The sequence below is a fragment of the Marmota flaviventris genome, chromosome X (assembly GCF_047511675.1).
Source record: "Marmota flaviventris isolate mMarFla1 chromosome X, mMarFla1.hap1, whole genome shotgun sequence".
NCBI lineage: Eukaryota > Metazoa > Chordata > Mammalia > Rodentia > Sciuridae > Marmota > Marmota flaviventris.
This window is the reverse complement of record NC_092518.1, coordinates 117227936-117251163: the sequence shown is the minus strand read 5'-3', so window position 1 is coordinate 117251163 and position 23228 is coordinate 117227936. Positions and strand designations below refer to the sequence as shown.

Genomic DNA, 23228 nt, shown 5'->3' with positions numbered 1-23228 from the left:
ATGGTGAAAACATATTCACTCATATCTAAAATGAAATTTTTGGGTGAATCTATACTTGATGGAATTGTGATATTTCAGGAGTTGATAGGTGATACTGCTGCTTAAGATGGATGGTACATGATGTGTCAAAATAATATTGACAAAATCTGTATAATAATTTACAGATTTATATATTATATATTTTAAAAGGTCCAAGAGGTTTTAAACCTTATATACAGAATTGACACCCACGAAATGGTTTTGTGGTACAGAGTAGTAAACTTATTTAATGTAGTTTTAAAGTTCATGGTCTAAATTTAGGTAAAGTTTGTTTCAAATATTTCTGTTTTTGCTTCAAAAAATCTCTTCATTTATAATAAAAGTAGCTTTTAATTAGAAATGCTTACGGGTAACAACTAGAAACTCAGATACAAAGAATAACTTTTTTACCATTTGAAGAAAAATGAGAAGAATGTTCTAGTTTTTACACATGATCAACTCTGGGAAGTGGCATTAAAGTAATTGGTAATTCAATGTTACAGTAAGAGGGTAAATGTTGGATGGTCAGGATCGGACTCTTCCTTTAAGGCATTTGCATGGTAGCCCTGAGTGTTCTAGGAGAACTCCGGGAGGAGCATTGGCTGGCACCTACTCTGCTCTCTGGAATGTTCAGAATCCTGCACTGCCCCTCCAGCCAGCAGCCTGCTCAGGCTCCCACTCAGAAGCCAGCTTGCCCCACCTGGCTGCACTGAATTTTGAGCCTCCTTAAGCCTCCTGCTAGCCCAATATTTTAAAAAAATTATTACAGGTTTTCCATGATTCTTATTTTAGTGTGAATTTCTTGAACATGCTAAAAAGAATGTGTGAAAAAAATATTTGGTAAAACAGATATTTTAAGCTGTGAATGCAGTAAAGCTCCAATGTACTTTATTTTAAAGGAAGTCCTCAGCTTTGAACAAGCATTCCAGAAATGGAAGGGGAAGGAGAGAAAGTGTCCATTTGGCTTTTATGGTATAATAAGCAAGTCACTTGGGCCCTCTGAGCTATCAACTCACTTTTTGAAAAGTTAGATCTTCTACTTACAGTCTTTTGAACCCCTAATTCCTGCTGTAATTATTTAAAATTGCAAGAGAGGTGGTTGTGTTTGGGAGAGTTAGTAGTTGAGAATTGCGTTTCTTCTGTATAAGAGTCTGTGGGTTATGTGCCTGATTTTGGCATGTAGCTGCCTTCTTTTTTTTAAAACCTGCCAAGAATGGGTTTATGTTTTTTAAAGGGTTGCTAAACAAAACAAAACAGAGACTAAATAATATGACCTGCAAAACCTAAAAAAAAAAAAAAAAAAAAAAAGCTCCTGCAAGATACAAATTGCTGTTAAAATAATTATAGCTATTAAAATAATTTGAATTGGCTGAAACATTCCCATTAAACCTAGGCTCAAGACAGTTCACTGGTGAACTCTAAAAAATTATTGTTTTAATTGGACTGAGAATTAAACCCAGAGCATGACACATGGTAGGGGGCAAGGGCTTCACCACTAGCTGTTCTTTTCTTTTTTAAAAAATTTTCCCTCCAGTACCAGGGATTGAACCCAGGGGCACATAACCACTGTTCCACATCCCCAGCCCTTTTTTCTTTATATGTATATTTTTAAGACCCAGAGTGTCACTAAGTTGTGGAGCCTGGCTTTGAACTCCCATTCCTCATGCCTCAGCCTCCCAAGCTGCTGGGATTACAGCCCTAGCTGTTTTCATTTTTAGAAAAGTTCTCACTGGATTGCTGAGTTTGGCCTTGAATTTGCAATCCTCCGGTCATCCTCAGCCTCCTGAGTACCTGAGATTACAGACATGCACCCATGTGCCAATTTTTACCAAACATTTAAAAAAGAAATAATGATAAGTTTACACAAAATGTTGCAAAACTTGAAGATGCAGCAATATTTCTGTCCTCATCCTATGAGACCACTGGTATTTGAGTTTTTTAAAGGGAAAAAAGGCATCACAAAATTAAACTATAGACCAATATACCTCAAGAAGACATGCAAAACCTCTAAAATTTTTGATAAATTGATCATGGCCATATAAAATATGGACAATACATCATGACCAAGTGAGCATTATCCTAAAAACGTAAGGATGTATCAGCCTTTGAAATTCAATATTTCTTGTTTAGTTTGTTGATACATAATCACAATAATGGATAATCATCTTAATAGATGCCAAACAAAGCACTGGATATAATTCGATACCACTCACGATGAAAACTCATCACACTTTAAATAAAAGGAAAATACCAGAAGTTTTAGAAACTGCAATAAAGCAAAGTAAATAAAACCAGACTCTGAAGGAAAATATAAAGCTGTGTCCAGCACAACTGTCTATATAGAAACATTCTATCAAAAAGCTCCTACAAGATACAAATTGCTGTAATCTGATCATGGGATACAAGATCTACAGGAAGATCAACTGTATTCATTCAAGAAAACAGAAGGAGGGAAAGTAAAGACATGGAAAACATTCATTAGCCATTTTGAACATAGAAATGAAAACCTCAGTGAGAAATCAATCCACATCCACCAGAGTGACTGAAATAAAGACACTAAAAAAAAAACAAAAAAACAAAAAAAAAAAAAACAAATTTTGGCAAAAAGGCAGAGAAACTGGGTCACTTTACATATTGTTGTTGGAAATGTAAAGTTATAGAGCAACTTTAAAAATAGATTTGTCACTTTCTTAAACAATTACACATAGTCCCAAAAGTGGCTCTCCTTGGCATTTATGCTGGAAAAATAGAAACAGTTCCAAAATATCCCTAATCACATATGTCACAGCTTGATTCAAAAGCACCCACAAAACTAAAGACACCCCCAATGTACTTTCAGGGGTGGCCAATGAAGGGCTCCATGTCCACGCCATGGAACACCACGGAGTAATAACATGGACAAACGTACTGACAGATACAGCAACTTGCATGGAGATTGATGCTGGATGAACAGAGCTGATCCACAAAATTTTCACAATGTGTAGTTCATGAACACAATGTTGTTCAAATGAGAATATTATGGGTGGCCCCCATCTTCCTGAGTACCTGGAATTCCAGGCATGCAACACTGTGTACAGCTTTTAGAAACAATTTAAGGAGGAAATAATACTAGTTTACACAAAGTTTTATAGAAATCTAGAAAGGACAGAATGAGGAATGCTTATGATATAACCCTGTATCTTGACTGGTAATCTGCACATGAATCTGCACACATGATAAAGCTTCAGAAGCATTCACACATACCAGTATATGTAACACTGGTGAATCTGAGCAAGCTTAAGCTGCACTACCTGAAACCAACTTTCTGCTTGTGCCAGCATCCTATAGTTATGCAAGATGTTATACCATTAAGAGAAATTGAGTGAAATATGTATTTCTGGCCAAATGTGGTTGCACACCCTTGTAATCCCAGCAGCTTAGGAGTCTGAAGCAGGAGGATTCACAAATTCAAAGCTAGCCTCAGCAAAAGTGAGGCATGAAGAAACTCAGTAAGACTCTGTCTCTAAAAATAAATAAGTAAAATGAGCCCCCAAACAATGGAGGGGACTGGGCTTATGTAAGTTGTGGGTGATTTAGTGTGTGTGTCAAGTCTGGGCACTCAGGAATTTGAGTCCTTGAGCTGGCAGTATTAGTGGCCAGTACTGGCCAGTACCTCAGGAGAAGTTGTCTTGAAAGAGATTAGTGTTTCTAGAGACTGTCACTCCCAGTTTGAATGAGACACTTTCTCTCCACTTGTGGCCAGTGTTTAGGATTCATCTTGGGAGAGAAGAAAATCATCACTGTATGGCTTTCTGTAGAAATAGAAATATTTCTATTTCTCCTAGGCTTTACCATCTTTTTTTTTTTTTTGCAGTTCAAATCCAATAATGCCATTATCGAATGTTTGGAAATACTGGAACTTTAAGTCCACGTAAAACACATTTGAAACATTAAAAAAAACACTATAACATGATGATTTTTGTCTTTCATTCTATCTGTACTTCCTAAAATTCTAATAAGTAGAAGTTTATTTTACTGATGAAAGATTAAAACTTAAAATAAAAGGATAAATTCTGCAAATAAAGTTATACAAAAATATGAAAATCATTGTAAAAATTATTTTAAGTTCCTCTATATTTATAGTTCCTCTATATCATAGCAACAAATATCAGACGGTGATTTTTTTTTGGGGGGGGGTAGTTCTAAGGATCACTTCCAGGGCCAATCACAACCCCAGCCCCCTTCAATTATTTTACTGTTAGTATTACTTATTTATTTATTCATTTACTTAGAGAAAGTGTCCAGCTAAATTCTCCAGGCTGGCTTTCATTTGTACCTTCTTCCTCTTGAGTGTGTGGAATTACAGACATGGCTGTTTGCCTTCAGCAGTAATTGAACTTTTGAAATAGCACCATTTATGATAGACATAAAAAGGTTAAGTATTTATAAATAAGTTTCACAACCCATCAAAGAAACGTTCAGATAACAACCTGAGGGAGATTTAGAACAGTGTGGGCAGTAAGGCCAGGAGGCAAAGACGGAAGCCAGAGGCAAATCCAGACAGAGCACAATGAGGGTCCCCTAATAAGGCCAAATTCCTAGCTGACAAATGTGCCCATGGACACAAATGGGGAATCAGCAGAAAGACTAAAATAGATGTGTACACACGTGATTCCAATGAGCAAAAGTAAGGAGAGAGTAGAGGGAGAAAAGTTTGAAAAAGGAGGAAGGCCCAAAACCTATGAAAAAAACCAGTCAGTACTTTCCTTTAGGATTCCAGGTTGTGGTTCCAGGGTACCTTTTCTTCAGAGAAGTCTGTTATTTATTTACCTTTGCTCTTGCAAAAATCCTGCTGCTTTCTTACTATCCTTCTTTCCTGTTCAATTTTTTGCTGAGTGAAGAAAACTAATTCAATGGTAAAAATAAATAAATAGATAGATAGATAGATAGATAGAATTAAATGAAAATCAAAAGATTTTTGATGTCGGGAGCGGTGGCATATGCCTGTAATCCCAATGGCTTGGGAGACTGAGACAGGAGGATTGACAGTTCAAAGCCAGCCTCAGCAATGACGAGGCACTAAGCAACTCAGTGAGGCCCTGTCTCTAAATGAAATACAAAAGAGAGCTGGGAATGTGGCTCAGTGGTCAAGTGCCCCTGAGTTCAATCCCTGGTACCAAAACAAAAGAAAACAAAACTTTTGATATGAAATATTTAAGAGCTAGGGCTGTGGCTAAGTGGTAGAGCACTTGCCTAGTATTTATGAGTCACTGAGTTCAATCCTAAGCATCACATAAAAAATAAAATGAAGTTATTAAGATAGTATTTAAGGCCTACATCCTGAAAAACTATGCACAATAGTTAAAAGAAATTAAGAAAAGACCCAAATAAATTGATATATATATATATATATATCAATTTATTTGGGTCTTTTCTTAATTTATATTATTATATTATTATACATATATATACATATATATATATATATATGTATATATACGTATATATATGTCATATATGAAAAGATTCACTATTTTTATAAATTTAAATTCTTCCTTATACTGAGTTATAAATTTATTGTAACTCCAAACATAGGCCTAGCAAGCTTTTTTAAAAAAATATATTTTTGTTGTAGATGGACACAATGTCTTTATTCTGTTCACTTATTTTTATGTGGTGCTGAGGTTCGAACCCAGCGCCTCACACTTGCTAGGCACGCACTCTACCACTGAGCTACAACCACAGCCCCCACATTATGCCTTTCTTTCTGGACACTGAAAAGTTGAATCTAAAACGCAGTAAAAGAGCAAAAATACAAAAGAGTTAAAACAGATTTAAATGTGTTAAAACAGCAGAAAAGAAAAAAAAAGAATAGAAGAGTTAAAACAGATTTAAATATAAGAGTTAAAACAGCAGAAAAGAAAAAAAGTTGGAGAGGGCTGGGGTTTGGCTCAGTGGTAGAGTGCTTGTCTAGCATTTGTGAGGCACTGGGTTTCATTCTCAGCACCACATACCAATAAATAAACAAAATTTAAAAATTTTTACAATGTGGATCAGTTGCAAAGAAAGTGCTTGGCAGATTCTTAAAGTGTACACCAATCTCATGGTCAACATATTCCACTCCTGGGCATCAACCAAGAGAAACACAAACATGGTTCTACACAAAGACCACAGAGAAATGTCTGCAGCAAGTGTGTTAATGAGAGCTAAATCTCCATGTATATCAAAGGTGAATAAGTGAATGGATAAACAAATTTTTAATATATACAAAAGAAATTTTCAGTACTGAAATGGAAGGCATAGATACACACAACATGTGAAACTCAAAAATATGCTAGAAGATGGACAAGAACACATAGAATGTATGATTATATAACATATTAAAAGGCTGGGGTCATAGCTCAGTGGTAGATTGCTTGCCTATCATGTGTGAGGCACTGGGTTCAATTCTCAGCATTGCATATAAGTAAATTAATAATAAAATAAAGGTCCATTGACCACACACACACACACACACACAAAGATTACAGTGAGAAAAGGCACAGCAGCAGTTTCATGCAAATAAGAGGGTAATAAAGGGGGAGCAGAAAAATTCTAGGTGGAATGGATATATTTATTATGATGGATGTGCTGAAGGTTCTTCAGGGCACAACCTAAACCTGTCTGATTTATTATAAATCAATTATACCTCAACAAAGTGTAAGGAAAAAACCCTGCCAAGTCATGTAGTATAAGCTTAAATTAAAAAAAAAGGGTCCAAGGAACTAAAGGCTTGAGTAGGAAAAGGTAAACACAAGAACAAAATAAATATTTCCAAATAGTAAAACATATTTATATACAAACAAGCCACTGTGAGCAGTAGAACATGGTAAAAAGCAATGATATGCAGCAGCATTATCAAGACAGGTTGTGGGAAAACAAGAGTTGCTTCTAAGGGACCACAGATTCAAAGCTATTTTATTGTAATAGAAAAATGCTATTTGCCTTTTTAATTCTAATTCTCTCAAAAGTATAGTGTTGATTTTTCCACAGGTTACATGACACAGGTTGGACATAAAATATAGAAAGAGGGGAATCTGGCTTTTAATTAGCCAAACAGCAAGATTTTTAAAACTTTCCAACAACGCCACTTCTTCCCTTGATATTTTTTGTGATCAAAATATATTTTACTGGTGCTGGGGTTGTGGCTCAGAGGTGGAGCGCTCGCCTAGTATGCGTGAGGCAGGCAACAGGTTTTATTTATCCTCAGCCCCACATAAAAATAAAATATTGTGTCCACCTATAACTAAAATACACACACACACACACACGCACACATATTACTAATAATTCTATGTGTGTTAACATGTAATATGTTTAACTGAATGCAGTGTTGTTTTTTAAATTCTCAGTTTTAATTCCCAACAGGGTAAATATTGGTAGATAAAATAAACATAAATAAAAGCTCTTTAGGTTTTTCACTGTTGGAGAAGGGCTATTAATCTACCATCAATGAGTTCTCATGCAGGCCCCTTGAGAGAGACAACTGCACTACTAAGGCATGGCCTACCATCCTGAGGGAGAGTCCACCACATTCTAGAGGGATGTTTCTCCATATGTGGGCTGCAGATGTATCTGGTACTGACCATGCCTCCATCGTAAAAAGATCAGCACAGGAATCCAGACTCAACCTTTAGAAACATGTACCATCTAACACTGACACACAAACCAGTATATGATTTGCATTGTGAGTATCTCAGATGTTTTCATCTCATTTTTCTACATATGCATTTTCATTGTATCTTGTAAGAGTGTTGTTCTACAGCAGTTTGGAATTCTTTAAAAATTGTCCTTCACCATGGAACCATGGAGAAACAGTCAAGTACATGTCTTTCAATAAGTAACAATTGGTATGATTCCTAAAGCAAAATGTTATGATTAGAAAGTAATTCTACTTAATTAACAACAATGAAGAGGGCTTCCTCTCTATATACACTATTTCTAATACAATTATCAATGCAATCACACTTACCATGTGAATTGGCAATGACAAAGAAAATTATGCATACTCTTTTCAGTGAAGAACTTTTCCATGGGTCTCACAAATGGATTGATTTCTTGCTGAATGTCCCAAATATTGTGTCCTGAAACAGATGTACTAAAAATCATGTATTTTGAATGATTTTAGGCAAAATGAATCCCTTTTTGTTTTTTTTTTAATCATGATTGTAACTTTCATCTTGGGAGGAAAATGTTGACTGAGAAGATTCACAGAAAATTTTCTTGGAATATTGTAAATATTCTATGCTTAACAGCAATAAAATTTTATTGGTGTACTTGTCAAAACTGCACAGTTAATATTTGTTAGATTCAATATGTGTCCATCTGAACACACCCAAAACTTAATAAAGTGGGATTTGGATGGGAAGCAGGTAGGGACATAGAAAAAGTAGAAATAGCAGATAATTAGCAGATGTTGAATCTAGTTAACAAGTATATTGTACTATTCACTTTATTTTACATATTTTTTAAATTTTATGTAATGAAACATTTGTATTAGTGTAATTAGTTGATGTATACTAGTTCTTAAAATCTTGGTTGCTTATTGGATTATTATAGAAGGAACTGATTTTTGTTTTATTCTGATCAAGACTGATTTTAGTCTTTGTTATACAAAAGTATTTACTGTGAGAACATTTATGAAACTTCACATGAATACTTAGTCTGTGTGTATTTTTGTGTGAACATCATATATCAATGCAAATGGCAAATGTGATTGATTTGCTCAAAGTAAAGTATCTTAGAATAACAGCAACAATTTGCTTTTTGCTTTAAAGTAGGACATGTTTACTCTTCTTATGGATTTTAGTATTCTAAGGCATTTATATATGTGCTAACCCTGGTGGGGGAAGAAAAGTTATCTTTTCATTTCATTTTGGCCCCAATTTGGTAAGTGGCCTTTTCAAAATTTATTTGTTTTTCAATACAGGTATGAGCCCAAATGTGCTTTACCACTGAGTTGCATCTTCAGCCCTTTTAGTTTTTGTTTTAGTTATGAGAAAGATTTTCACTAAGTGGTTGACACTGATGTCTAATCTGCATTCCTTCTGCCTCAGCCTCCTGAGTTGCTGGGATTACAACATGCACCATCATACCCAGTTTGACTTTCGTTTGGATTGAAATATTTCCCAGTAAAACCCTTCCCACACTGATGCTCATACAGGCAGAGTACAAACCACAGTGCCATGCCAATATTGTAATCTCAGAAAGTGTGAAAGTGTGAACTGAGTTCAAAGACTAAAAAAAAAAAAAAAAGTCTCTCAAAGATGACTGTGTGCAAAGGATAGAAATTAGGTAATGCAAGTGCTGTGGTTTGTGTAGGTCTTCCACAAAGGTTAACACATTAAAAGCTTTGTTCCCAGTGTACTTGTCACTGTTAAAATCAAATGATGACTTCCACAATACTCAGGTGTTGGGTTAAAATGTAGCTGGAGGAAATGTTTCCCCAGGAGATCTGTTTTGGGTACTTGCTTTCACATTAAGAGGTTGTTTCAGGTACAGTGTTTTCCATTAGTCTAGGTTGAAAATGATAAATAGCTTACAATTACCAAAAAGGAATTAAAACGTTGCATATATATGAAGTGCAGTAAACACTTTCCAGTTTAACCCATGATAAGAAATTTTTAAAAAATGTTTAAATTTTATTTCTTTAGCTATTTATTCACATTATTCCAGGGTTTCCAAAACAGGTAATGTGTTCTCTTGTGAACATTCTAAAAATAAGTACACAGGATATATAATTCTAAAAGGAATCCTGCCTTTATTGCAGACATTTTGCTTCATTTCCTTGTTGTTCTAGAGCATCTGCAGGATTAGTTTGGTATAGAACACTTTTGAGTTTTAGAGTCTGGCAGTAGTGAGTATAAGTTTCATCCCAGACTAGACTTTTAGTAGGTACAGTGTTTGGAAAATTTTCCTAATTTGAAAAGTCACAAAAACTTTATCTGTGTTGGGGTTGGGGGGAAGCAGAATAAACGACTGCAAAAACAGCCCCAGTTCTTCATTCTCCCCAGCCCTTGGCACTGTGTTTTTTGTTTATTTGTTTGTTTTTTCAGTTCCATTTGCACACAGAATGTTCTTGCCAAGCATTGGATGTAGGATGGTCTATATACTTTGCCAATAGAATGCAGTGAGCATGGTAGTGTACCAGTTTTTTCCTCCCTTGGATTTATTATTATTTATTTATTATTATTATGTTTTTGGGGTATTATTTTATTATTATTATTATGTTTTGTTATTATTATTATTTTATTTGTAAGTGACAGCAGAATGCATTACAATTCTCATTACACATATAGATCACAATTTTTCATATCTCTGTTTGTATATAAAGTATGTTGACCAATTTGTGTCTTCATACATGTACTTTGGATAATAATGTCCATCACATTCCACCATCATTTCTAACCCCATACCCCCTCCCTTCCTTTTTCATCCTTCTGCCCTATCTAGAGTTTGTCTATTCCTCCCGTGCTCCCTCTCCCTACCCCTCTATGAATCGGCCTCTATATATCAGAGAAAACATTCGGCATTTGGTTTTTTTTTTTTGGATTGGCTAACTTCACTTAGCATTATCTTCTCTAGCTCCATCCATTTACCTGCAAATTCCATGATTTTATTTTCTTTTATTGCTGAGTAATATTCTATTGTGTATATATGCCCCTTTTTAAATCCATTCATCTATTGAAGGGCTTCTAGGTTGGTTCCACAGTTTATCTATTGTGAATTGTGCTGCTATAAACATCGATGTGGCTGTGTCCCTGTAGTATGCATTTTTAAGTCCTTTGGGCATAGACTGTGGGGAGGGATAGCCGAGTCAAATGGTGGTTCCATTCCCAATTTTCCAAGAAATCTCCATACTGCTTTCTATATTGGCTGCACCAACTTGCAGTCCCACCAGCAATGTATGAGTGTACCCTTTTCCCCACATCCTCACCAACACTTACTGTTGTTCATCTTCCTAATAGCTGCCATTCTGTCTCTCATTCCTATGAGTGAGATGGAATCTTAGAGTAGTGCTGATTTGCATTTCTCTAATTGCTAATGATGATTAACATTTTTTCATATATTTGTTGACTGATTGTATATCATCTTCTGATATGCGTCTGTTCAAGTCCTTGGTCCATTTATTGATTGGGTTATTTTATTTTATTTTATTTTTTGATATGTAGATTTTTGAGCTCTTTATATACCCTAGAGATTAGAGCTGTGTCAGATGTGTGAGGGGTAAAGATTTGCTCCCAAGATGTAGGCTCTCTGTCAGATGTGTGAGGGGTAAAGATTTGCTCCCAAGATGTAGGCTCTCTATTCACCTCACAGATTGTTTCTTTTGCTGCAAAGAAACTTTTATTTTTTGTTTGTTTTTTCCATCCCATTTATTTATTCTTGATTTTAATTCTTGTGCCAAAGGAGTCTTATGAAGGAAGTTGGGGCCTAATCCCACATGGTGGAGATTGGGCCTACTTTTTCCTCTATTAGACACAGAGTCTCTGGTTTTATTCCTAGGTCCCTGATCCATTTTGAGTTGAGTTTTTGTACATGGTGGGAGATAGGGATTTAATTTTATTTTGTTGCATATAGATTTCCAGTTTCCCCAGCACCATTTGTTGAGAGGCTATCTTCAACAAATGCATGTTTTTGGCACCTTTGTCTAAGATAAGATCATTGTAATTTTGTGGGTTTGACTCTGTCTCCTCTATTCTGTACCATTGGTCTGCCCGTCTGTTTTGGTACTGGTACCATGTTACTGTTGCTCTGTAGTATAGTTTAAGGTCTGGTATAGTGATGCCATCTGCTTCACTCTTCATTCTAAGGATTGCTTTAGCTATTGTGGGTCTCTTATTTTTTCCAGATGAATTTCATGACTGCTTTATTTTTGTTTGTTTCTATGAGGAATGTCATTGGGATTTTGATCGGAATTGCATTAAATCTGTATAGTGCTTTTGGCAGTATGGTCATTTTGATAATATTAATTCTGCCTGTCCAAGAGCAAGTTAGATCTTTCCATCTTCAAAGGTCTTTTTTGACTTCTTTCTTTAGGTCTCTGTAAGTTACATTATATAGATCTTTAACCTCTTTCATTAAATTGATTCCCAAGTATTTTATCTATCTATCTATCTATCTATTTATTTTTTGAGGCTATTGAGAATGGGGTAGTTTTTCTTATTTTCCTTTCTGAGGGTCACCGATATACAGAAGTGCCTTTGATTTATTATTTATTATTATTGAGACGTGATTTGTATTCCCAGACATTTTTGGCATTTAACTTCACTTTGTTTCTCCTCTGATTACATTTTCCTTTACTGTAATACCTCCCTTTGCTGATTTTCTTTGTTGTTTTTTTCATTTCCTCTTCTTGGAATATTTTGTTGAGGATGTTCTGTAGTGCAGGCTTTCTAGTTGTAGATTCTTTTAACTTTTGTTTATCATGGAAGGTTTTTATTTCATCATCAAATCTAAAGCTTAGTTTTGCTGGATTAGATTCTTGGTTGGCATCCATTTTCTTTCAGAGCTTTTTATATGTTATTCCACAATCTCTTGGCTTGGAGGGTCTGCTGAGATACAAATTGATCTCCCCCTCTATGTGATCTGATTCCTATCTTTTCCGGCTTTTAAGATTCTATCCTTATTCTGTATGCTAGGCATTTTCATTATCATGTGCCTCGGTCTGTTGTAATTTTGTACATTTGGTGTCCTGTAACCCTCTTGTATTTGGTTTTCCAATTCATTCTTCATTCTTGGGAAGTTTTCTGATATTATCTCATTGAAGAGATTGTGCATTCCTTTGGTTTGAAACTGTGCCTTCCTCTATCCCAATAACTCTAAGATTTGTTATTTTGATGCTGTCCCATAATTCTTGGATGTTCTGTTCATTGTTTCCTACCATATTCACTGTGTGGTCAACTTTATTTTCCAGATTGTATACTTTTCTTCATTATCTGACATTCTTTCTTCCAAGTGATCTAGTCTATTGGTTATGTTTTCTTTTGAGTTTTTTTTATTGGATTTATTGTATCCTTTATTTCAGGGATTTCTGAGTAGGTTTTTTTTTTCCCCAGAGTCTCTATCTCTCTCTTGAAGTAATCTTTTGCTCTCTTATCTCCTTGTTGGAGTGATCAATTTTTCCCTGTATTTGCTCATTTAGGTCATTCTTTAATTCACTGATCATTTTAATTATGAACCTTCTGAACTCCTTCTCTGATATTTCATCAACTTCACTGTCCATGGGTTCTGTTAAAATAGAGTCCTGGTTTGTTTGGGGCACTTTCCTCCCTTGTTTTTTCATGGTTTCTATGTGTCTTCCTTTCTTTCATTGTGGATCTGAGATATTTCAGTTTCTTCCCTATATTCTTGTAGTACCCATGCAGATTGTCTGTACCTCACCTTGATGTTGGGCTTCCAGACCCTGCTGGTGTCCCTCAATGTATGCTACTGAATCTAAAGGTGGTGGCTGCAATAGCCAAGGTAACTCGAGATAATAGTTATGGTGCCCCAAGATGGAAGCAGTGTCTTTCAGAGATGGGGCTGAAAGAGTGGCCTCACACTCCCTTTGGGATGCCTGCTCTGAGATGCATTAGATTCTAGGCCCTGTCTGCCATCAGAAAGTTAGGGACTACTGGGTGTGAAGGCTATGGCGATGACTGCAGTGTCCCAAGATGGAAGTGGGTTAGGCTTAGGCTCTCAGGTAGAGGGCAGGCAGACTCAGACTTACTGTGGACCCGGGTCCTTCGCAAGTTGGTGTGGACAGATCTGGGCTGTGCCTGGGCTCCCACGGTTGTCTGCTGGTCAGAAGAGGTGGTCCTGTGCCAGAGGCTGGCTCCTATGGTTGTCTGCCCTTTGGGTGGAGGGGTGGACTCGGGTGTACTGTGAGCCTGGGTCCCACACAAGCTAGTGTGGTTGGATCTGGGCCACCAGGACTTGACCTCCTGTGGTAATCTACCGGTGGGAACTGTGTACCAGTTCTCTGTTTAGGTCTTAAATGTTTTGAAAGCTTCTGGTTTTTCCTTTCAAACTTCCAACAACTCCATGAACAATAAGATCCCATTGGGTGGAGTAAAATAGTACTCCAGGGGACGCCAACTCTCTCCCAAAAATACAAATCAAGCAATAGAATATATTCCTGATGGAGCCCGGCAGACAGTAGAGGAATAGCCTAGGTAAACTGAGCCTAAATTGTCTTGATTATAGTCTAAAAACTTGGTGGTGGCTTGTTATGCTTAGTAGCTGTGCAAGAAACACACATTGCAACCAGGATGCCAGTAATAATGGCATGCCGATTTCAAATTAACCGACAAGCAGCAGACATGTAATAGGTACCATGTTCCTGTTCTTCTGATTTAATATTTACTCTCTTGTTAGATTATTTGAGTACATAAAAATGCATAGAGACATGAAAACATGTTAACAGTGCTTAAACTCTCATAGGACTCCACACCAAAGGATGAAACAACCAAAGCCTAAGATTAGGGTTAAGGGTAAAATGCAAAATAAGAAGTTTGTCTTTAGTCTATTCCCTTCATATAAAAAAATGGTGTCTAAGGTGAGGACAGATCTGAAGTCCACATGGGATTCATTCCTTCTTAGACCATATCACCATTATTCACTGTCTGATGTCTGCAAGGGGAGGTGCCACTGATGAACAGCAGTTGGGAAACAGCATTCTACCTTTGGGGACTTACTTTTTTCAGGGCACCATCTCTTCCCCACTTGGGCCAAAAGACATCTTGGGAGGAAAGTCATGTTTCCTCACCTCTGATCAAAAGAAAAAAAAAAATCAGGTTATTCACTATTCTGGACTCAGGGGCATGAGAGACCTCAGATCTGCATTTGCAATATGGCAGCATCTTGCCACTGAAGGTGTGGCACACCTGAATGTGGCTGGCCAGTTTTGAAATGTTGTTAAAATTTAACACACAGAGGGAGTTGTGAAGGGCTTTTGCTGAAAATATGTACAATTAATTAATAATTTTAAATTGGTCATGTATTAAAATGAAAATGTTTCAGATTTGTTGGGTTAAATGAATTATTACAAGATTTTTCAGGGACTATGTGACCACTAAAATTTCAAGGTTGCATACATAGCTCATATTTGGTTTTCATGGAGTGATGTTGTAGTGACCTTTCTCCTTTGGAAAGATCAAGCTGCCTCTTCAAATTATAAGAGGATGATCTGGGTGTGGTTGTTCATGCCTATAATCAGTCAATCAATTAATCTCTCTCTCTCTCTCTCTCTCTCTCTCTCTCTCTCTCTGTGTGTGTGTGTGTGTGTGTGTGTGTGTTGTTGTTGTTGTTCATGCCTATAATCAGTCTCTCTCTGTCTCTCTCTCTCTCTCTCACACACACACATATACAACCAGAACATGAAAGTTATAAAACCTGAAAATTTAAAGTAAAACTCACTATTATTATTTATTATATTTTAAAGTAATTCTCACTATTTGTAAATATGCATTATTGATATTATTATTGGTAAATTGATATAAATTTACATTCGAGGTAAAATTCAAATACATCCTTTACAAAGTCAGCTATTCAAGGTGGAACACTCTTTGTGAAAAGAGTTGTAGCTAAGAACCTTTCAATCTTTTGCTCTGCAACCAGACTTTGAATTTCTTGTCTTGCCACTCAGGACTAGAGGAATCTGAGCCTGGAGCCTTTCCACTCCAGTTTTATAGGATGATAACTTTCCAATGAGAGGCACAGATAGATAATAGAGGGTAGACTTCATGATCTTAAAATATTTTTGTCTATGGCTTAAACAAAGCTCTGAAATCATCTTCAGGTTCCTTGATATCTGGGTGGTTTTGTCATAGTCTCTGTCAATCTGCTGTTCATGTGATGGCAGATTTGTAGAGAGGTTGCAGAAGCCAGAAAATGGTAAGTCTGTGGGCTTAGGTATTCTGCAACAAGGGACAAGGGTTGTTTGGAAACAGCTAGAACAAGCTGTGGGGACCTGGGCTTTTCTAAGGTCAGATACTCAACTGAATTTCATTTCAACACAGATATAGCTCAATATTTTGTCTTTTCTGGCCCACATGGTAAGAGTGGACTAGCAACTAGGGCCCTGCTTGTATTGTCCTGTGCCTGATTGGCTATGATTGTGTGATTTGCAGTCCTCTTTGTGTAGTCCCTTGCCTGTACCTTACACTGACTCAGAACGGGTCATGAAAACAGGGAGGGTCATTACAGGAGAATCCTGATTTATGTAAGGGATTCATATTTGGAGTAGCTGTGGTTTGTATCATGGCTTGTCACTCTTTCCTACCTAGAGATCACCTACCTGTTTTGTACTGTGTTTGCCATATTTATGGAAAATGTAGTCTTTCTAAATGCTTTCTTCCTGCATCTATTTCACTATGTTATTAATGCTTACCCATGCTACATTTCAACTAACAGAATATTTTAATTCATTTTTCACTTGGTTATTCATGGCATTTTGAAAAAGATCTTTTGTTGCTGTTTATGATCATTCACATATCAGAAAAGCAGAGAATAGTTATTGAACACTTAATGTAAAACACCTTTGTACCTCTTCATTTATCCTCCTAAGGCACAGATATCATATCACAATGTCTTTTTGTTGAGTTTTCCTTTTGAAAACATGATAGGGTGATATGTCCTCAGTGCCATATTTTTACCTGGTCCTGCCTTTAAGACCTGCATGATACCCACAGTTGCCATGTTTCTTAGAGTTCTTAGAGGATATCAGTCCCTGTGTAGCCATCTCCTCCTGCAGAGCATCTTGAGGTTGGGGAATGGAGCCTCTTGTGCTAGCACTGGTTACCCTGAGTAACACAGGAATGTCCTGTTATAGGTTTCATCTAAGTTGATCCTAGATTAGACATTAAAATTATCTTCTCACAACTTTTTTTTCTATTCCTTGCAGACCCATTGTTGGTCAGTCACTTTGATTCTAGTATTGAAGGAAAAGACAAAGATCATCCTTGTAACCTGGGTGTTCAGAGTTGTGAAAGAAGATGAAACTATTCCAAAGAACTAGAAAGATTATCTCAGTTAATTCTTACAGGTATTCCAAGGCAAAACTCACTTCATGCAGATACAAGGGCACAACACAGTGATTCTTGGTGGAGAAGGTCATCCAGTCCTTAAATGAGCCAAATGTTTTGAGAGAATTTCCCTTTTGATAGAATAACCTGAGTTAGATATATTTTTGTTGCAATCAGTGGTGTCCCTCTCTGGGCTTTTCAACTTAAACAGCAGATGTTCACTAATTTCAGCTTCAATTTTTCATGAAATATATTGTATCAGCAGTATTTGAAAGATATAAAAGTGTTTCCTAAGTGGCAAGATACAGGTGGATTTTACCCAAAAAAGTCATAAACTAAGGCCAATATGTGTGTGTGTGTGTGTGTGTGTGTGTGTGTGTGTGTGTGTGTGTGTGTGTATGGAGGGAGAGAGAGAAGATATTGAGCACTGGAAAATTTGGGATCCAAAGGATCCAAAATTAGTGTTTTAATATTGATGAAATGAGGAGTTTGATGACTTTTCTGAGGGTATAAATTCTTAGTATTGTGTGGCCATTTCTATAATGTCATGTGAGAAATTCAGATTTGGGTTACAAATATCTTCAAAGATGGATTGAAATCTTGGGAATGTGTACACATCCAAGGTTAAGCAGAGAAGGACTTTCTTTCTGCCCTTGTTCCCAATGCTAATCTAAATATGAAGAGAAGGTTTTGAGAAAATGGAGAAAGTTTTACTTCTTTACTAGCAAGGAAAAAACAAAGGGGTCTCCTCTCCCAGAGTCTGTGATTTCTAACTGCTCTGGGGAATAATGTGCCTTTAATGAAGTAATTCTGAGACTATGCTCTAGCTGTGCCCTTTCAGGAGTTTTTGTTTACTTGTAGCATAGAGAGGCAGACATTTCATAGATCTTCTGGTACCAGCCCTGAAGTTATTATTTTAATTGTTTCATTTCAGTTATAAATGATGGTGGAATTTATTTTGATATAATTGTACAAGCATGAAATATATCTTATTCTTGTAGGAACCCATTCTTATGGGTGTACATGATGGTGGGATTCACAATGGTATATTCATATAAGTACATAGTAAAAATTGTTTTGGATTCATTTCCTTTCCCTATTCCCCCTCCGTTCTCTCCAGCCCTGAAGTCTTGATTTTTTTATTGCCATGGTGCAGGGGCTGAAGGGAAGATATAATTAGGCAAGGGAAGAAGAAGGTTAATCTTCCCATAGTTATAAAAGGGGAGTGGGAGAAAAGACAGAACAAAACCAAGTCATTTTAAAAATAAATCACGGTGACAGAGCAGCAAGAGTTATGTTCAAAACATGAAGGGCCCCTGTTTCATTTTCCCTACTGTCAATTTTTTTTGGAAAAATCAGTGATTACATTTCTAAGCTGATTTGTACTTAAACTTGGTGTTTTTTAGAATGGAAGGGTTTTACCTGTTGAATTTTTATCTATGTATCTATCTATTTATTTATTTTCCTCTTGGATTTTTACTAGAAGGGATGGAGAGACAATTCCAGCCTTGTTGGTGACCTGGAAGAAGCAGACTGTTGTACAGTAGTTAATGTTTGACTGGTTTTTGTTTTTATTGTTTTTACCTGGGATTTTTTTAAAAAAATTATTTTAATGCCATATTTTCCTCTCTCCCTCCATGGCACAAGGAATGCCTCTGATTCACTATTTCTTTGTGGGCTCAATTTAATCCTTGTTCCGTGGATACCTTTTTTGGTGGGGGAGCCACTCTGCACAGAAGCTATGTACACACCTTTAATCCTGAGTAAAGGTGTACTGAACAGCTATTGCATCCTGAAATACATTTGGGCTTTACCTCACTTTGGATAATCAAGGTGTAGCTACAGAAGTATGTGTTACCCAGTGGGGTTAGGTCACACCTACCTCTGTTTTAACCCTACCCTTTGCCTTTTTTAGGGTAGAGTGTTTCATGGAATAGCTCTCCCAGAAATGAAAGCCAAGCCTCTGAACATGCCCCACACCTTGTCAGCCTCTTATTTATTTCTCTCCCCCCCCCCCACTCTTTGTGGGAGCTTGAGGCTGGGAGCTGGGGAAGCCTTCCTGAAGTCCAGAGAAAGGTATTCTGTGTCTGTGTCGTCTTTTTTTGTCACCCCAAACTCACCCGAGTGACCTTGGTTTAGTAGCCTGCAATGGATGGGGGCTAGAGATTGGAGCCCAACATGGGATACTCATTGTGAATTCGGTGGGTTTGGCCTTGGTTAAGCACACTTAGAAATTCAGATTAACATAAATTGGTTTGTAAAACAGAACAGATTGTAAATGAAGAGTAAGGGATACTAATTAGTAACATGGGGAATTCATTGTCTTCAGAGAGACAGATTATTTCATGATCTTGTTAATAATTTTCCCCTATGACGGATTAATCTTCATTAATCCGTCATAGGGGAAAACAGATCAAAAGAACCCAGCTCACAGAATTTCTAAAAATAGTCAGTGATGTCTGTCCATGCTTTGGTGAGGAAGAATCACTTAATTTGCAAACTTGGGAGAGGTTGTCTTTCAGCTAAATTACCTAGAATGCAATAGATAATATTCAGAAAGTTTGGACTGCTTTAGAAATGTGTTCTCCCTCAGACTGAAAGGATGACCACTGGTCATCTGTGGACTTACCGGAAGGGCTGCAGAATGCAATTAGGAGCCTTGAGCATGACAAGCAGCCTTGCTCTGCTCCAAGGAGAAATTCTCTGTGTGTGGCTGGACTAAGGGTGGAGTCAAGTCATACCAGGTCTATAGATGATAAATGTCAGACAGAGAGCCTCAGGGCAAGACCTAAAGCTATTCCAATTACAGCAGATAAGGTCAGAGAGTGAGCCACAAGTGCATTAGGGAAACTCATTGATGGAGTGTGTGCTAGAAAGGATGGTAACCCAAGTGGAGATTCAGGAAGTGAAATCCCAGATGGAAGGGAAGGAGCCACATGGGGGAATTCTAGAGAGGCTGTGCTATGGGTTTCGGAATGTTCCCAGTCCAGTGGAGAATGTGAGCTGGAAATGGGTTTTGTAATCTGCCATGGGGTTGTCCTGCTTCTGCCATTTGGATATGGTCGCTTCCCTCCAGGAGAAGGAGGTTTAGCTTTCTCGACATGGCTGTAGCCATACTCTCCTCACTTCAACATGGTCTTAGGATTGCATTGGGGGAAGGAAAAGACATTACTGGTTTCCAGCTTTTTCCAATTTTTGAGATGATAGACAAACAAAACAAATGTGTTTGAGTTCATGCTGTGGTTCTTTTTAAAACTAAGATAGAGCTTAAATATTTTTACTTCAGGCATGTCTCAAATTCACCTTCTGTTCAGAGCCTAATTGAACCAATTTGTAGCGAGGCATTACTACCCATGACTGGGTCACACTAGCGAAAGTGTGTCTGTCTGGAGAGGATTTATTTTTTTGTATTGTGGCGATGAAATTGGATGGGTTTTTGTACTGAACAACCTGAAAGAAATTGCATGCATGGCATTGATGTTCCAGTAGAGATGTTAGGCATAATAGAGCCATTTGCTGATTTAGAGCAACAGTTAAATTATGATTTACCAGTTTATGATCAAATAAGTACATATGCCAGAAGAGGCTGGAGAGAATTACCAAAGGTGAAAAATAATGTAGATTTCAGTCAGATCCGGTAGGAACCAGAGGAAAAATTCTCGGAATTTGAATTTGTAACATGCCTTTATCAGGCAGCAAATAGGATGATTGGTGATTCAAATACTTTTGAGGTTCTGGTCAAACAATTAACCTTTGAAAATGCCAATAAAGTCTATCAAGAAATTATCTGACCACATCAGTAAAAAGAAACTGTTTTGAATTTATTCGCCTTTTTTTTTCTGCTGTGGGTTTGATACATTTGCAAGGTTTGACCATGGCTGCAGCTTTAAAACAAAGCCTCAGTCTAGGAGCTGCTATTCTCAGAGGCAATGTTTTAACTGTGGTAAGACTGGGCACATGGCTAGGGACTATGGATTGCCATGAAGCTGGGGAGATCCATCTGGTTTGCACCTACGCCATTGGAGAGGTGAACACCTGGTTCACGGAGGTCCCAGCAGGCATGGTGGAAATAACTAACAACAATTTGCCACTCCACATATGTCTTCACTGCCTCCATGAAACTGGGGGCGGGGCTTGCCTAGCCTTGCCAAACAGAAGGGGCGTTACAGTTTATACAGGAAGAGGAGCCAAGGGCTCACCGACAGACATCATCAAGCTTAGCCCAGCTGGTCCATCACTACTGTTCTTTCAGGATGTTTCCACCCAGGGGCTGAAAACTTAGGACTCTGACTAGCCATGGGACTAATTTTAACTCCTGAGATGGGCCCACTGCTTTTCCCTATAGGGGTTCATGGGCCACTGCCACCAGATAACATAGGATTAGTATTGGGACGAAGCGAATTTACTTAGAGAAGAATTCAAGTCTTGCTATGTGTGGGCTCTCTCTCATACAGTGCGGAGGCCCATGGAACAGGGTAGAGGAGAGTGTGGCTGTGGAGTCACTAATCAAGACCTCCAGAGGCCAAGCAGGAAGCAGGTCTGATTTTATTGTGCAGTTACCATGTATATATACTCAGGCAATAGCTAAGCGGGTTACAGGAAACCACCAATGCAATTTCTGCTAATGTCCTTGCAGCAACCAGTCAAGGAGTGGGCCATGGAGCAAGCGCAGGGGCTGTAACACATGGCCTCATGCCCAGGGCTGTGCCTATGGGTTAAGTGGCCTGCCAGTCATGCGCCTAGCACGAGGGGAGTAGTTTGCCACTCAGATGCCCTTAACCCATGCCATGTATGCAGTACTCCATGCACTTGTCCCCCCACATCTCTCTCCTCTGACTGTGCTGCAAGGACTTCAGCCAGCATCGCTGTTTTTTGTTCTGTGGAGTTTACATGGTTACATAAGTGTCTCACAATAGAAGAAAAAAAAATATCACTATTTTAAATAGTAGGGCCAGAATAGTAGCAGTATAAGGATTAGTTAACTTGGATATCAGGTTTTTCCAATGTTCAGTCAATCCCTGGAAGAAGAAAGAGGTTGTCAAGATTGATACCTTAGTCTCATTGATTTTGACAATTGCCTTAGTAAGGTTATGTGTAGTTATAACATAGTTAGCATCCCAAGCACCCTTAATATATTGACAAAAATTGGAGAAGTGAAAGATTATATTTTCGGGTACAGCAAATTGGGTGACAAAAATACTATGAAATCCACAAGTTGCAACATAGGGTCACAAGTGAGCCTTTGCAACATAAACAGAATATCTAGTTATTCCTGGTGGAGGTCTATTCTTTCTGGATGACTAAAATAGTGGTGTCATTTGGAACAGCAAAGTTTTCTGCCATGGCAGTAGACAAATTGTTTATAGTCTGAACCATCTGGATACTCTGAATGAGCAAAGCAGTCACAGTGGCTGTGGTGGCAATGGTGGCTATCAGGGCAATAATTCCAGCAATGATCAGGCCAATTGCATACCTTGTCTGTCATAGGATCTCATTCATTCTTCATCTTCGTATCCCGTGGACTCCTCCACTCTCTGGACAGGTTCACTGGAAACCAGATTGCTGGGGGCACTCTGAGGATAAATATACATTTAGCTTTCATAGCAGGGGTTAGGCAATTTGTGAGCCAGCAGGATGTATTGACTGCACAAGGGACCTCTGTAGGAGTGATATTTATGCCATAAGTATCATTGATTATTAGCATGGCAAAGGGTAGCATAACACAAACGTGTGTATGGTAGTTATGGGTATAATTTGGCACAAAGCCAAATCCATGGTCATTGGGCACATCAGTTATGTTCCAGGGTGCTGTGTGCACCCAGGACCATAGATATTGTTTTTTCCCAAAGAAATTCTGCTTATCAAGGAGATAAGGTATGGTAGGGTCACATTGATACCATTGGATGCTCTCATAATCTGAGGGGGGCTTTCCAAAAAGTGTTTGTGGGCCTGGTGGCAGCAAGGGTTTCTTGCATTTGCCATGGGGGAGTGTATGGCTATAGGTAGCATTAAGTATAACTCTAAGGTCAGTGTGAGACAGCCCAATGTATGGCTTATTATAGTTATCTACTATAGTTTCATTGGCAAGAGCAAAACAGAGGGGACTGTCTATATTATAGGTATCCTTATCCACTAAGTAGAAACAAATAGGCAGAGTTGGTATGGAAATGATGGTATTCCAGGGTA

At 37.7% G+C, this 23228-nt stretch overlaps 1 protein-coding gene and 1 long non-coding RNA gene across 2 annotated transcripts in view; one reads left to right on the top strand and one right to left on the bottom strand.

Moving 5' to 3' along the window:
- The window catches only part of LOC114083921 (zinc finger protein 721-like), a 114169-nt gene that overhangs the window by 35618 nt on the left and 55323 nt on the right, over positions 1-23228 (top strand). The gene's annotated exons all lie outside the window — the stretch shown is intronic.
- LOC139703269 (uncharacterized) overlaps positions 21988-23228 on the bottom strand; it is a 132503-nt gene continuing 131262 nt past the window's right edge. The window contains exons 2-3 of the long non-coding RNA XR_011705675.1: positions 22516-22615; positions 21988-22060 (exon numbers count right to left, since the gene is read on the bottom strand). This is a non-coding gene — a long non-coding RNA (uncharacterized lncRNA). The remainder of the gene's footprint in view (positions 22061-22515; positions 22616-23228) is intronic.